Below are 15,541 nucleotides of genomic sequence, written 5' to 3'. Positions count from 1 at the left end.
GCTTTTCTACTCATAAATACCTCACTTTTATTTTTATCTGCATAGGGTTCAACCTTTTTATATTGTTGTTATCCTTTTGTTTTTCTCTCCTGAAACTAAAAATAATATTCTAGAACAATGGAACATTTTCATGAATGTTGATATCATATTTTCAACAACCCTTCTCCACTCCTTCCTCCCCATCATTCAAAAAATGATTGGGCCTGGAAGTCATTTTAAAAAACGCTCCAATACCAAAAAAAAGGGTCTCTAGTTGCTGTGAAGTGTGATCAAGGAAACTATAACACAAGGAGTGAACAAGGAAAGGAATATTTGAAAACAAGGGAACAGATTAGGATATTAATATTTCAGTCATGTAATCCATGTAATTGTTGGAATTAATACACTTGGCCATTGGTTTTACAGTGAAATAAATTTTGTGTTTGTTTGAAGTATTACTTAAAATAATAGAGAAAAGAAAAAAATAGTGTTAAAAATTATGTATCACTTTAACCTCAATGATATAACATCTGGCATACGTGTGTATTACGAATATATGCATATACTTATCAGGAGTAATGAGTGAGCAGTGCTTTCCCTTCTCATCTTGAGTATCACATCTGTTGTGTTGTTTAAAATAATTAACTTCCTTGAATACAGAATGTTGGTTTATGCAAAATAATTCTAAAATATCAAAATAATTTAATGAGCTTCAAAAACTCAAAATTGTCAACGACAATAGTTATATCACTCTGTTTCAAATCTTTCTGCTTATAATTTTTTGTGGATAGATGAAAGCACTTTGTTTAAGAGGAGGCAACTTCAGAAAGACATCAGAAGGAGAAGATTCTTTCCACAGCCTCCTGAGAGTCTTGGCTTAAGCACTGGGTCCATCAACAAATGGAGACTTGTTTATCTGTAGAATAGTTTCTATCATTGTTGAATAAAACAGTGCTCTAGGAAGGGCAGAATATTGCTTAACTGCCTGCAAAATGAAGTTAGAGCTCTGCAATTTATTGGATAAAAGGATATGATGTTAGTCAATCCCTGGGCTCTAGAACTAGGTTAAGCTATATTAACTCATCACTGAGAATTTTTTACATTCCCTGATTGGTTGATACGTTTCCTAGGTTGAAAATTATTCTCCCTTTGAATTTAAAGGCCTTCTTCCACAGCCTTCAAATATGCCAAATTTCTGATCACTTTGTGTCCATTTGTCAATGACTTGTATCTCTGGAAATTTTAGAATATACTTTTCATCCATGCTGTTCAGAAATTCCAAAATGATAGGTACTGGAGCAATTATTTTTTATTCATTTTACTTGGAAAGCAGTGGATACTTTTGATCTCACAACTTATGTTTTTCAGCCCTGAAGATTTTTATTTTAATTTGTGATTTTTTTCCCTGCCCATATTCTCTGTTTTCTATTATTTAAATAGCTAAGAGATTAGTGTTGTACTTTCTGTACTCTAGATAATTTTGAAGAGGAAATAATTCCCCAGGGATTTGAAGAATGTTTTGTCGGACACAGAACTTGCTACGTGTCTTGAAACAGGTGATAAAAGGCTTGATGATTGGTGGTAGAATCATGTAGACACATAGTGGGGGCAGATAGGTGAAAGCAAATGCAGATCAGCACGCAAATGAAAGAAGACTGAAGACAGCGGACAGATTTACTTTTGATGAACTAGTTTTACAGTAGATTAATAGGAAGGATGGTTCAAAAGAACTATTATGATCGTACTGAAGAGGTCCTTAAGCTCAAGCTCCAGAAAATATTTTACCACGTGCAAGGGGAAGACAGTGATTATTTTTACTGGGGAGCAACACGATTGAAAGTACTTTTAAAAGAGCAATATGATTGTGTTGAGGGGGAAAGATAGTAGAGAAATGAGGTAAGAGGCAGTAAAACAATACAGAAGGCCTTCACGTGCAAAATTGTTGCCTTGCTTCGCTGTTTTCTGACAAGTACAGTCTCCTCATCTCTTCTGAGTCCCCAACACTCTCCTGCCCTTTGTTCAAGCTGCAGCCTGGCTCTGTGAGTCTCTTATCCTCTTGACTCACCAAGTGATATCTGACAGTCATTTCAAATCTAGCTCAACTCTCAAGTTCCTCCACTTGCTCCTCATGACCACCCTCCCCTTTGATCACACTTCTCTTTGTGAATACATCTATTATTGGTACCTTTATCTCGAATAATTGTTACTTGTTTCTGAACCTGTTCCTCTAGACAGTCCTGAAGACAGGAAACTGCTTTCGTCACTCACATGCTCAGAAAGACTATTTGTGAAATGTGAGGTAAGTAGTAATGGCAAGGTACAGGCTGTATGTCTGATGACTTTACTTACTCCTGGATGATTTAAGCAAAGAGTAAGAGACAAAGCATGTAATTAGATTCCACTGTACTACCTGGACAAGGTAAATCATAATCATGACATCCTAAACACTGTATACACTCTGACGCAATGAACTGTTGAATCAGTATTCATCAAGTTTAGTCGTACAAAACTCCAATTACCTATGTGAGTATATTCTATACAAAACTGCAGAGACATAAATTAACCTGAAAGCATTTAAAACAACATGGCTGTCTGGGTGATATAATACAGCACATACAACCAAGAGCTAGTTAAGCAGGTAGGAGCAGAACAAACTGCTACCCAAATACCAATTTTTCAATACTTATCTAATCACAAATAATGTACAGCTCGAGATGGTAAAATATCAATTAACCTTAATGAAGCTGATCAGCAGAAAACAAAACCGTTCCTAATAAAATGTCCATGAAGGCATAATTAATAAATTAAATGTAATACAAAGATGGATTCTATAAATAAAATTCTTAAAAATGGTAAAACAGCTTTGTAATCAAGTTATTTAAAATGTTATTAGGTCATATTTGAAACATACAAATATCATATATATAAAATCACATATGTAAATTATGAAGCTTAATAACGAAACAAACATGCCTCCCAGAACTCACCACCCAAACTAAGGTCTAGAGCATTTCCAACATCCCTCGCTGTGATCTATATCTTCCTACCCCCTTCTCTGCACAGTACCAACGGATGAGCAACTATATGGAATTTTATATTTACCATTTCCTTGTCATATTTTTATTATCTTTATCACATATAATATGCAACTCTATCTTTATCACATATAATATGCAACTCTATGGGACATATACTTTTTACTTTGTTTCTGAGTTCCCTGAAATATTATTATAGTGTATGTTGCCATCTTTGACTTGCTTTTTTTTTTTTTTTTTTTTTGCGGCACACGGGCCTCTCACTGTTGTGGCCTCTCCTGTTGCGGAGCACAGGCTCTGGACGCGCAGGCTCAGCGGCCATGGCTCACGGGCCCAGCCTCTCCGCGGCGTGTGGGATCCTCCCGGACCGGGGCACAAACCCGTGTCCGCTGCATCGGCAGGCTGACTCTCAACCACTGCGCCACCAGGGAAGCCCTTTGACTTGCTTTTTATACTCACAAGTGTTTCTAAATTTCACACAAATTGGTAACTGCTGCTGTTGTTCATTCATTTTCACTGCTTATGATATTCATTCTCCTAAAAATGGGCATTTTAATTGCTTCACACTTTTTATTCTTGAGAGCATTGTTATGAATATTCTTGTTGACTGGTGGTCAGGTATAAGAATCTTCTGAGGGCAGGGAACGGGTGCAGATTAGAAATAGCATTGCTGGATCATCTGGTATGTGAATATTTAATCTTACAAGACTTTGCCAAATTGATTTCCAGTGTATTTCAACCATATGTAAAAGTTGCCATTGATTCACATCCTTGCCATTAGTTAACATTTTACGAAAATATATTCAAATACGGACTATGCTTTAAATATATTAGATCCTGGCCATTATAGGGAGTGGAAGGGAATAGAGTAAAATTAGAGAGTCTGGCTAAAAGAAGTAAAAATAAACTAATAAAAAGAGAGGTTGCACTTGACAATAATATAAATTATATATTATGTTTAAGTTATGTATATATAAAATATAAAAATGTAACAGAAGAATAATAAAAATATGCCATGAAATGTAGAGAATAATTCACTCAGTGCTTGAAACTGAGCTAGAAGAATTAAAGCAGTAATGAATAACAATTAATTTGGTTAACTACAAAAAACTAGGTTTACACTTATTTTTCTCTGAACTTTGAAGATATTATTCTCAGATCTATCACATCCATTATAGCTGTTGGCAAACAACTGTCCGTCAAATTGGCACTCCTTTGAGGAGATTTGTCTTTTCTCTCTAATATCGTTTAAGATCTGCTTTTATTTTTTTTCGATTTTGTGTTTCCCTACAATAGTTTTAAGCATTGGTTACTTTTACTCTATCTTTCAGCAGTAATAGAAACGATCCAATGGTCACTTTCTGAGATATTACCTTTCTTTCACTTCATTTATTCTGTCCTTCTGGGATTTAAATTAGATATATATTGATACCAGGACTTCTATTCTCTAAATAGCTAGATCTCACTTTTATTTTTACGATCCCCTCGCTTCTCTGTGCCATATTGTAATTTCTTCAGATCTATTTTTCAGTTCACCAGTACCTCATTAGTTTTGTCTAATCTACCGTTCAAACCATATACTGATTTTTTAAAGTTATTTCAATAATTATATTTTTCTTTCTTAAAGTTTATTTTGGCTCTTCCAGATATCCTAATCATTTTGAATAGTTTGTTTCTCCTTTTTATAATTTTATGGTTTATGCTTTTTATTTAAATATTTCATACATAATTATTTTATATTTTATATATAATGATTCTGAAGGGTGGCAGAATATGCCACCCCCAAAATATGCCACTTTGGCATAAGGATTATTTTCAGTTAAAGTTACTTGAAAAACAGCAGACGTAAGAAGTGCATTCTGATCTCCTCTTTTCTTCCTGGAACACGAGATAAAACTCTCATATAAAAGATGCCCTCCCTGTACCAGGAGAAAAGAAACATTCTGTGATGGGAGTCAAAGCCTAGAGAATTCTGTACAAATGGACCCTGTTAAAATAATTCTTATCTTTGATTAGCCTCCCTATATATTTTAGTTACTTTTTCATAATTGCCTCTCTTTGTTCAAACTAGTATAAAAGTACTTAGGTTTTGTTACTTCTTTGGATCTTCTTTTCCTTCTGTCACATAAAACTTATATTTGCATGCTTTTCTCTTGGTAATATGTTTTATGTCAATTAAATTCTCCCGCCCATCTGAAAACCTGAAGAAGGTAAAGGTCAAGTTTTGCTTCCCATACAATTCCAATAGCTGAGGTTATTGGGGCTCCTAAACTAACAGCTTTTTCCTACTGACTCTTACTCATGACCCTTCGTTTACTTATATGTTTGGTGCTCTTCGATTATAGGCTTCTATTTAGTTGAACTTAATTAGTGCTCTTCCAGGGTAGATATTCATCTTCTGCTCTTAGCAATCAGGGGAGCTACCAACCGGGAATGATTTATTCACCTTTTAGGGTCCTGGCCTTCATAAAAGAGCCTAAGGACTTCTATCTTTCAAACAGTTCACTGTCTAGTCACCTGACTCCAGCAAGGATGGCATTTATGTTTAGAGACACCTCACCCTTTGGGTGTTAAATAGGCTCCAATTTCCAATTTCAATCTTCTTTCATCTACCTTTGTTGTTTTTGTATTGTCTCCTTGGAGATATCCCCAACTTCCGACTAATCCAATTATATAATAAAACTATGTGCTAGGCAAGATGTAGTTTCGTTTTGTGTTCCTAAAGGCCATTCAAAGCAATTGCTGGGAATGAAATTTTACAAATTTGACTTTGTAGAGGTTAGTACACTTGGTACATACTTCCAAGTAAAAATGGTGGTTACATTATTCGGGTTAATTTCAATATTGATAACTATAGCACAAAATCATCTTTGAAAATTAAACTGATGTTAGTGTCAAATAAGACTTAATTTTTTGGTAAATTTTTAGAACTAAGCTAGGACATATATTCCATAAATTAACAGAGCTCCCTTAAAGCACATGTTAAAAGAGCTTAAGAAAGATCACTTCAGCCAGCATTTCTCTTCCTCCCAAAAGGTTGATCAGTGTGCCTTTGCCTGTGAGCTTAGCCTTATGCTAATTTCCAAAGTCAAAAATTACCTGATCCACAAGGTACTCATTTAGCCCCAGCTCTATATAACACAAGGTTCAATATAAAGGTTCTGAACTCTTGTAATATTCCTAATCCTTTAGTCCTTACTCACGTAAAGTGTGCTAATGATCATAATGTCAAACATCTGAATCACAATCCACAAACCCAAGTACACAGGAAACAGCTGTTTTAAATAGGTATTAAATAATCAAATTAGAATAGATTCTCAGTCTCTATACATGGCAGGTGGGAAATTCTAATTAAGTCATTATTGGGGCCCCATTCTTTTTCAAGGTGTTAGTGAAATATGGCCTGGGAAAGGAAGCCAGATACACTGACATTTGAACCTTAGGAGTCACAACTAAAACTGTTACCGTGTACCTGTGAAGAGGTTCTAATCTGGAAACTCTGTTTTCATGGTTTACTTAGAGCAAGAATGCCATCCTGAGACTGGGGATTCTGATGTTTATTGTTCAGCATCCAGTCTCTCCTTACAGCCTTTATCTTTGGTGTCTTCTCACCTACTGTTAGACAAGAGGTAATACCTCTGTCTTTCCTCTTGATCTTTCAAATTTTCCTTTCCTCCTCTACTTACACTCATAAGCATTTCCCCAATTCCTTCATCCCAAGGCTTTTAGGCATCAAATGGCAAGGAAAGATATGAGTTTAAATCACTTTTACTTTTGGCCCAGCAAGGCAACTTCCCCTGAGGCTATGGAACACCAAAGATCATGGCTACCTCAAGGAAGGAGAGGGAGAGAGGGACGGCAGACAGAAAAGACCAAAGTGATTATCTTGCCACGGTAATTACTGCTAATATTTATTTAATATTTCTTGAAAGCCTGATGTGTCAGAAATGAAGCCAAGAAACTTACTTTACAGTCATCTCATCTAATCCTCTAAACAACCTTATGAAATAGGTACTATTATTATCTCCATTTTACAAAAGGCTAAAAAGAGTTTATATCACAGCCCCTGATCTGAGTTACTAAACTGAAGAGCCAGGATTTAGACCTCAACAATCTGACTGTAAATTATACTGCCTTTGGTCATTGATTAGGCTCCAGAAATCTTGCTTGTTCCTTAGTTCTTTAGTAACTACCTAAGTTACCAGTCTAGGAATTTCAATTAGCCTTAGATGTCTGTCTTTCTTCTGACAGTTTTCTCCAAGAATTTGGAGTCTTTCTATTATTGAATCTCAGACTGATGAATGGAAATCTCACTGTCTCCTGACAGACTTCTCTAAGGCCAACTTCTCTTCATGGCCAGCCATTCCGCAGAACCCCCTAAAGTCATGCTCTATAAATCTGCTGAAACAACTTGTTGCTACTACTGCCCTAAACCCGCATGTGACAAGCTGAGGTGGTAGGATGTGCCCATCAGTAGGGCTAAATTTTGTGCCTGTCTCTTCTCCCATTCCTTCCCTTTACCAGACACCTGGCAGGATGCCAAGGTACAACGGATGCAGCACGTAGACTATAGTCAACTGAGAGGTACTTTAACAGTAGAAGTCATTTTGGTCCCTGAGTAAAATATTTACACTCTATAAACATTTGGTCTTTTGTGCCATATTCATAATCAGAAGGAACTTAAAAATATGCTTCTACTCTGTCAAGCAAGGCTTACAGAAGGAACTGGCATGTAAATCTTCTACTTAAAAATATGCAAAACATATACAGTAAAAGTTTCTCCACTATAGAGCAGCTTGCTCATTAAAATGTCATGTTTTCTTAGAATGGAAGGAGTGATGGGAAGATTTTTAGAATGACTTTAATCATCCTGGAGAACACTATCTCAGTACTGTTCATTTTGCAAATGCTCAAACAGGGTAGATTATGCACAAATTAGAAAGCAAGAACATTGAAAAACTGATGAATAGCATACACTGTAAATTATATAATAGGAAATGTTATAGTATAATCACATTATGATAAAATATGTATTTGCTGTATCACTGACCTATTGAACAGTCTTACATTTCTATTACTTGCCCTGTATAAAAAGATAAGTATCTGTGTCAAACCTGAACACCATATTTATAAATATTTCTCTTTCACATGCATAAACTGTTGTCACACCCAGAAATTATACTGCCTTTTTAAGGTCTAGAAACTTGGGCCTTAAGTTTATTGGTGTTATTAGGTGTTATTGGTGTTATTAGGCAGGTGAGTACGCCACAGCTATGCAGTCGAACATTCTGTAATATAATCCAAAGAAACTAGCATCTGATTGACTTTCTCAATAATGTTCTATACTGTATCTCTGATTTATAAGGAATAATTATTTTTTAATTACTTAAATAACACTAGAGTACAGTACTTTCTTCAAATCTGTTTCACACAATAGAAACTAAAGATTAAAAGAATTAAATACCTCAAAAGGTTATCTATCTGCACCCAGGAAAGCATTAAAAAGTGCAAATAAGAAAAACGAACAAAAGAAGTACATGATTCTTACAAATCCCCTAACATTCTCAAGTGGTGTGTATGTGTGGGGAGAGTGGTCCATACATATTTTTAGTAAGGAATAATAGGTGCTTCCAAAGTATATTACAATTACCTGTAGTAGCACTTCCTCAATTGTAATGATGTGTTTACACATCTATATCTATACCTGCCCATTTAAGGCAGGCTACAAAGTTTTGGGTATCATCACGATTTCAGTGCCAAGATGTTCTGAAGAGTCACAAGTGTCTGGAGACATTTTTAAGTTTTATTTGCAAGAGAGCAGGACAAGTGGCATAATAATTTTATTTTCGTCAATAGGGTCAAAATATCACAGACTACTGCCCTATAATTTTGAAAGAAGATGAGGTAAGATAGTGAATAAATAAATGATGTTTCAAATGCCATCTTCAACTTGCTTCCTATTAATAGTATTTGAAAAGATAATTGCTTTCTGAATGCAAATGATTACAAAAATCTTATGAAATAAAGTTATTAAAACACCTATTTAAAATATATGAAAGTGTCAAGTCTATCAAAGTATGAGTACAATGTAAATTTGCTATAATAGAGTTATAGATTTGTTGTAGTTATATAAGCTTACACGTTCAGAATAAACAACACAATAGAAATATATCAAAATGTTAACAATGGTTATCTCAAGATGATATTATGTGTAATTGTCTTTTCTGTATTTCCCATATTTTTAAAACAATAAACCACAGTGTTTAAAAGGAAAACAAAATGTCATTTTTACCATATCTTAGATGAAACTATTCTCACCTTACATGTTCTTCCATATCTTCACAATGTCAATCACCATTATTCTCACAATAGAAGATGCTAGGATTATTATCCCATGTCTCTTTAGGATATTCTGTAACAGAGAAATTTAATGATTATTACATTATTACACTGTAGAGCAAATGCTATTGCCTATATCCATTTTCTTCCAAACCAGAGAACATTGGAAAACTTTGATTTCACCTTCAAATTTTAGGGATACTATGCTCTAAAGTGTTGCTCATAAATAATAATTTTAAAGAAAAATTTATGTTAGAAAAGGAGAAGTTATTTTTCTTATTAAAATATCTATATAATTATATTTTCCTTATAAAAATTAAGTTATTGAAAATTTTCTATTCTTAGTATAGAGCTGATTTATTAAACGTAAAAGATTAAAAACTAAAAGCACAGGTTTAATCCTGCACTCAAAACATAAGTAGCAAATAAAATTCTGATATAAAACTGTTAATGCAATTATACAGTTAATTCTGATACACTTTATAATTTTTGAAATATAAGCATTAAGTCTTGTCAAGTTAATCCTATAGAAATACGTATATTCAGATTTTTGGTAACTGAGTCTTTAAATCCGTAAGGTCAGTATTTTCTTATTGTAAATCTAACTTAAGTCACTAGTTTCTTGAGAGAAGGAAGAATGTAAATAATTTATACATGAAACACAAAGCTTAACATGTGGCTCAAATATTGTAATCCCAAATGAATTATTAAAAGAAAGATGTGATAGAATTATTTAGTGCTGCATGAAAGGTAGGCTTACATACTGTGTAATCTAACCATTTCCTGATACTTTTAAAAAGGAAGGTTAGCTTGATACCTTCTACAAAGTGATTTTGTCTAGACAAAGGAAACAATCAGCTATTTTTGTCAAAGCTCTCTTCATTAAAATGAAGTGATTAGATATGTGAGTTGTCTTGGTTCTGTGATTCCATTACAGTTTTATTAAAATTAAACCAAAAAAGATCATATCATATTATTCCTGTTTTTACTTAAAATGATCTATATATTTGGACAGGGCACAAAAATTTAGTCTTAAAGGCACACAGTTTCTTTCTGGAGGGTACCTGCTTTGCAGATAAAAGTATTATCATGGAACATCCCCTACAGATTTCTCTAGTACTCTCATGATCACAGTACTGTCTTCTAAAATATCAAGTGGATTTCAAAATTACTGAAGTATTCACAGCATATAAAAAAGTTAATGTTGTTTTCATAAAATATAAAGATCAAAGCCATGTTTGCAGTAAAAATTTCAGTGTGCCTATATATTTATATACATGTGTTTTTTAATAGTCACTCTATTATTCAGTTCATATTATATAGTTCAATTAAGTATCACAGATATAAAATAACAATGACTTAAATAAGCCTGAAAGTCCAGACTGATGAGGCACTCTGCAGAGTCAAAGACTCAGGCTTCTTCCCTCTTGTTCCTCTGCTATCTCTAGGGTTTTGGACCCTCCTCCTCAGGGTCCAAAATTGCTCACCACCACATTCACAGTCTGGCCTTAAAAAACTGGGTGTGGCAGACAGTTGACAGCATAGTCCTTCCTCTTAAGGGTATATCCTGGAACTTGCATCCATTACCTTTCAATGTAGCTCATTGGCCACAATTTAATCTCAGATCTACAGCTAGTTACCAGGGAGACTGGAAACTGTAGTCTCTATTCTGGGTGGCTTTGTGATGAATTAAAAGTAAGGAACTCTGTCTCTATCCAAGAAAGGAAGAATATATACCAGGAGAAAAGTAGTAGCCACTGTTGTAGTCAGATTTGCATAAGCTCTAAAAGTCTAGTCCCTCAAAACCACAATGAGATATCATCTCACACCTGTTAGAATGGCTATTATCAAAAAGATAAGAAATAAGTTTTGGTGAGGCTGTGGAAAAAAGGGAACACCTGTGCACTGTTGGTGGAAATAAAAATTGGTGCAACGACTATATAAAACAATAAGGAGGTTTATAAACTAATTAAAAATAGAACTATCATATGACCCAGCAATTCTACTTTTGGGTATTTAGCTGAAGAAAACAAAAACACTAATCCCAAAGCATATGTGCACCCCAATGTTCACTGCATTATTATTTACAATAGCCAAGACATGAAAACAACCTAAGTGTCCACTGATGGATGAATAAGGAATTTGTGAGAGAGATATATATATATAAAATGGAATATTACCCAATCAATCATAAAAAAGAATGAAATCTTGCCATTTGCAACAACATGGATAAACCATGATGGCATTATGCTAAGTGAGCTATCAAATGATCTCTCTTACATGTGTAATCTAAACAAACAAGCAAAACAAAACAAAAAGGAAAACAACAGGCTTATAGATTCAGAGAACGGATTGGAGAGGCAGGGTCTGAGGGTCTAGCGTATGTGAGTCTAGTCCCTGAAAAATTGTAATGGTTAAAAGAATACTGAAACATAGACTCTTTTCTTGATTTAGATACTACACTTGTACTAGATTGATCATTATTACTTTGACCTTTATTCAATATAGAATATGCCTGTCATAACATCAAATTCAGGTGTCAATTTTGGAATCTTTTCCAACCTTGCAAGAGGGATGCCCCACCTAAAGCAAAACAGCTACATTTTGGGCTTTTTGCTACAGCAAAGATTCAAAACAAGTCACAGAAACCCAGGTGATTCTTGTTCAGTGGTAAAGGCTACCAGAAGGAATCAGTTACTGAAAGTATTAGTATTAACACTATTTTTAGCAGTGTTAATAACTTAGATTTAGTTACATTTTACATCTGTACGTACAATTCCTCTTACAGATTTCACTTTTTCTTTCCAGAATTATTTTCCTTCCATTAAAAATACGTATTTTAGAATTTCTATTACGAAAAGTTTCTCTACTGCCTCATTAAAAAAGTTTTAAAGCTCAAAAAAAAAGAGAGAAGTTTCCCTAGCAGCAAATCTCTTACGTGTGAAATTTTGCTTTATTCTTGATAGTTTTAGGTTGACAGTTATTTGCTCTCAGCAAATTGAAGATGTTATTCCCTTGATTTCTACTGGTTTTCAAACTTGCTGTTACAAAGTCAGCCATCTAATGACTGTTCCTTTTAGATAGTCTGAAGCTTCTCCCTGGGTTTAAGTGCTCAAGACCGCAAATAACACTGTGACGACGCAGATTTAGAACTATTTTCAGTTATATTAGAGTCACTCACTTGAATTGTGGCCTACTTTATGAAAACTAGTAATAGTAACGTTTATTTAACACTTACCACGTGCCTGACACTGTAGTAGAAACATCTCACCTTATCTGTCTCATTCAGTCCTCACAATCTTTCGCAGCGCGCGACCTTCCCATCTCTCTCTCGTGTGCGAAATATGAGAATCACGAAGCTCGGAAAACCTCCGCCAGACCCCACAGCTAGTGAGTGAGGCGGAAGGAGAAAAGACTGCACTCACGTGGAAAAACACAACGCCGCTCAGGTGAAATTGATTCAACACGTGAAAATGATTTATCCTCTGAAGGTCAAAAGGTGAAGCGGTTTGCACCCCGCTGGGCTAAGCCGGAACTACATTTCCCAGAATCCTCCTCCCGGAGGCTTCAGATGTGTGGCCGCAGGAGCGATTTGCTGGAGTTTTGGAAGGCGGGAATGAAGCGGTCATTACCCTCCAAAAGTCGTCCAGTTGGCTGTGGTCAGAGTCCGAGGCCGAGTGCCTGCCGGTGCGTTCAAGCTTGCCTCGCATTTCTTTGCGCCATGTCCCACTTCTCTGCCAGGCAGCCAGCCGTGGGGACAAAGCGCGACCCCACCCCCAACAGATGCAGCGGCAACAGCCCTACGGAGCCTTCAATCGGTTCGCCATGTCCTGCTCCCTCAGCTGCACAAGCCTGCTTCCCGGATTCCCCTGCCAGCGTCCACCCTTCCATCCACGCCCGTACTCGAGAGAGCTAGCCTCCAAATCCGCTTTCCAGACCTTCATTCTCTGGGCGTCCCACAGCAGTGTGTGGTCTAACCCCTCTAATGTACCCCTTATTTCATAATGCAGTGATCGCATATCCCTATACTGCTCAAGTAGTGTTTCGGAAACCTTGTTATGTGCGCTCCTTAAATGCAGGTATTCTGGTTATTCTGGTATTCTAGGCAGGGCCAGATTCTGACTTTCATGGGCCCTAGACTCTTTTGCCTTCAAAGTACCGTTTTATCTATAAAAAAATAAATAAACATATTTTACAACTGTTGGCATAAAGAAAAATATACTCCAAGATGGATTTTATTTTTTTTCTTCCAATTTTGAAAGAAATTAGAACCCTTTTTTAGATTCTAAAAGTACCATGGACCCTAGGAACTGTGTCTATGTGGTTGATGGAGAACTTGGCCCTGTTACTAGGTTTGGCCAGGAACCAGGAATATGCATTTTAGTAACTCTCCCTTGGTGATGCTTCTCCCTCGGCAAGTTCCAGAAGTGCTACTAGAGGATATGAGTGCCTCAGAACCTCAAGGAAACTCTGTGATCATGTTAAAGGATAAACAACAAAACCAACCTGCATATGGAAGGCAACACGTTTATGGGGAAAACTCTTTTTAAAAAGTATACAGACAACAAAATATAGCTCTGAAAAATAGCAGATGCCCCATCCTATGTCTTAGGCTTACAACACATCTGATTTTTCAAGTTTTGTTTCTTTCCCATGGATTGATCTTAAAATAGAATTACAATAGCATTATTGCTGCAGGAAATAGTTCTAGACCAATGAATCTATCTTACAAGCCCCCTCTGAGAATTAAAGTCCAAAAGCAAAAGAAAGTTATGATAAACTAGGTCCATTCATAAAGCAGAATTTCCCAGACTGCTGTACTTATAAAGGTCCAGCATAAAATTGATTACTTTTGATTTGTTTCCTGTCTCTGAATTAAATTTTAATCTCCTTCCTGGAGGGAAATAAATTGTATAATATATCCCAGGGCTTAGGACAGTTCTTTAATCGATGGGGACTCCTTTAAGAAACGCCAAAGATAAAAACGAAAAATACAAGTAAATGTAATGTTTTATTTAGGCCTGAAGGTAAATAAGGAAGTGCTGAGCAGAACCAAATACAGTATTCAGTATTGCATGTCGTTGTTTTAGTGAAACTGTATTCTCTTAAGCCACTTATATGTGTTTGTCTTATCTCTATTATTAGGTGGTTTCTTGGTTATATTTTCTTTGTATTATTCCCAATAGCACCTACATATTACCATAAAAGTCGAGGTCCCTCAAAAATAAATACCATTTTGTACTTAATGAAAGAAGAAACAATTTGAGATAGATTATAAAAATATATTTCTGGTTATTTTTTGTGGGGTCTGGGAAATGGGATAAATTATGATGAGTCAAAGGTTGCAGATGAAGGGGGACAAAATTTGTTGCCCCCAAATGTGTCTCTTTGGCGTAAGGATTACTTTAGGCTGATTATTTTAAAGAAATAGTAGACTCGGGAAGTTTCTCTTTTTACCTGCCACTTAACCTCCTAAAAGTATTTAGATAAAGGGCCTGGTCTAGGAAGAGTAGTAGCGTCAGAGAGATCTAAATATAAAGAATCTGGTCTAGGGCTTCCCTCGTGGCGCAGTGGTTGAGAGTCCGCCTGCCGATGCAGGGGACACAGGTTCGTGCCCCGGTCCGGGAAGATCCCACATGCCACGGAGCGGCTAGGCCTGTGAGCCATGGCTGTGAGCCTGCGCGTCCGGAGCCTGTGCTCCGCGATGGGAGAGGCCACAACAGTGAGAGGCCCGCGTACCGCAAAAAACAAAAAAAACACTCCTGATGTATCAGTTCTTGAGCCCAGCTTTTCCCTAGAATGTGCTTTCCTCCTCATAAGGGTGGTAGAAATATTAAAAATACTATCATATATGTTCAGATAACATTTTTCATAGAAACCTGAAATGACAGAGACAGAAGTCACTGGATATTTTTCTGATTCCTCAGGGAAATGACAACAAAGTTTTCCAGATATTTGAATTAGGCATACTTTACCTCTTCCTCATGTCTACTTACCAAGATGTTACTGAAATGAAAGATCAGAATATAAATGAAGTCATTGAAGTAATATACAAAGTAGAGCACAAGCTGACAACTTTAAGTGCAATTTAAACGTTTATTTTGTAAGCATTATGAATTACAAGTTATTTCTGCCTTCAAAGTGTTTTAAATCCCAAAGTGATAAAACAAAATGGAATGCCTGTTAAC

The 15,541-nt window shown here is 35.8% G+C and overlaps 1 protein-coding gene across 17 annotated transcripts in view; it reads right to left on the bottom strand.

Moving 5' to 3' along the window:
- DGKB (diacylglycerol kinase beta) overlaps positions 1-12,716 on the bottom strand; it is a 909,303-nt gene extending 896,587 nt beyond the window's left edge. For 16 of the 17 annotated variants that reach the window (XM_079932538.1, XM_079932527.1, XM_079932534.1 and 13 more), the window contains exons 1-2: positions 12,592-12,716; positions 9,333-9,426 (exon numbers count right to left, since the gene is read on the bottom strand). The gene's annotated coding sequence lies outside the window, so the exon portion shown is untranslated. The remainder of the gene's footprint in view (positions 1-9,332; positions 9,427-12,591) is intronic. The other variant, XM_079932546.1, reaches the window with a different exon arrangement.
- Between the last annotated feature and the right edge of the window lie 2,825 nt (positions 12,717-15,541).

The sequence above is a fragment of the Stenella coeruleoalba genome, assembly GCF_951394435.1.
Source record: "Stenella coeruleoalba genome assembly, chromosome: 9".
Lineage (NCBI taxonomy): Eukaryota > Metazoa > Chordata > Mammalia > Artiodactyla > Delphinidae > Stenella > Stenella coeruleoalba.
This window is presented reverse-complemented; position numbering and strand designations above follow the sequence as displayed.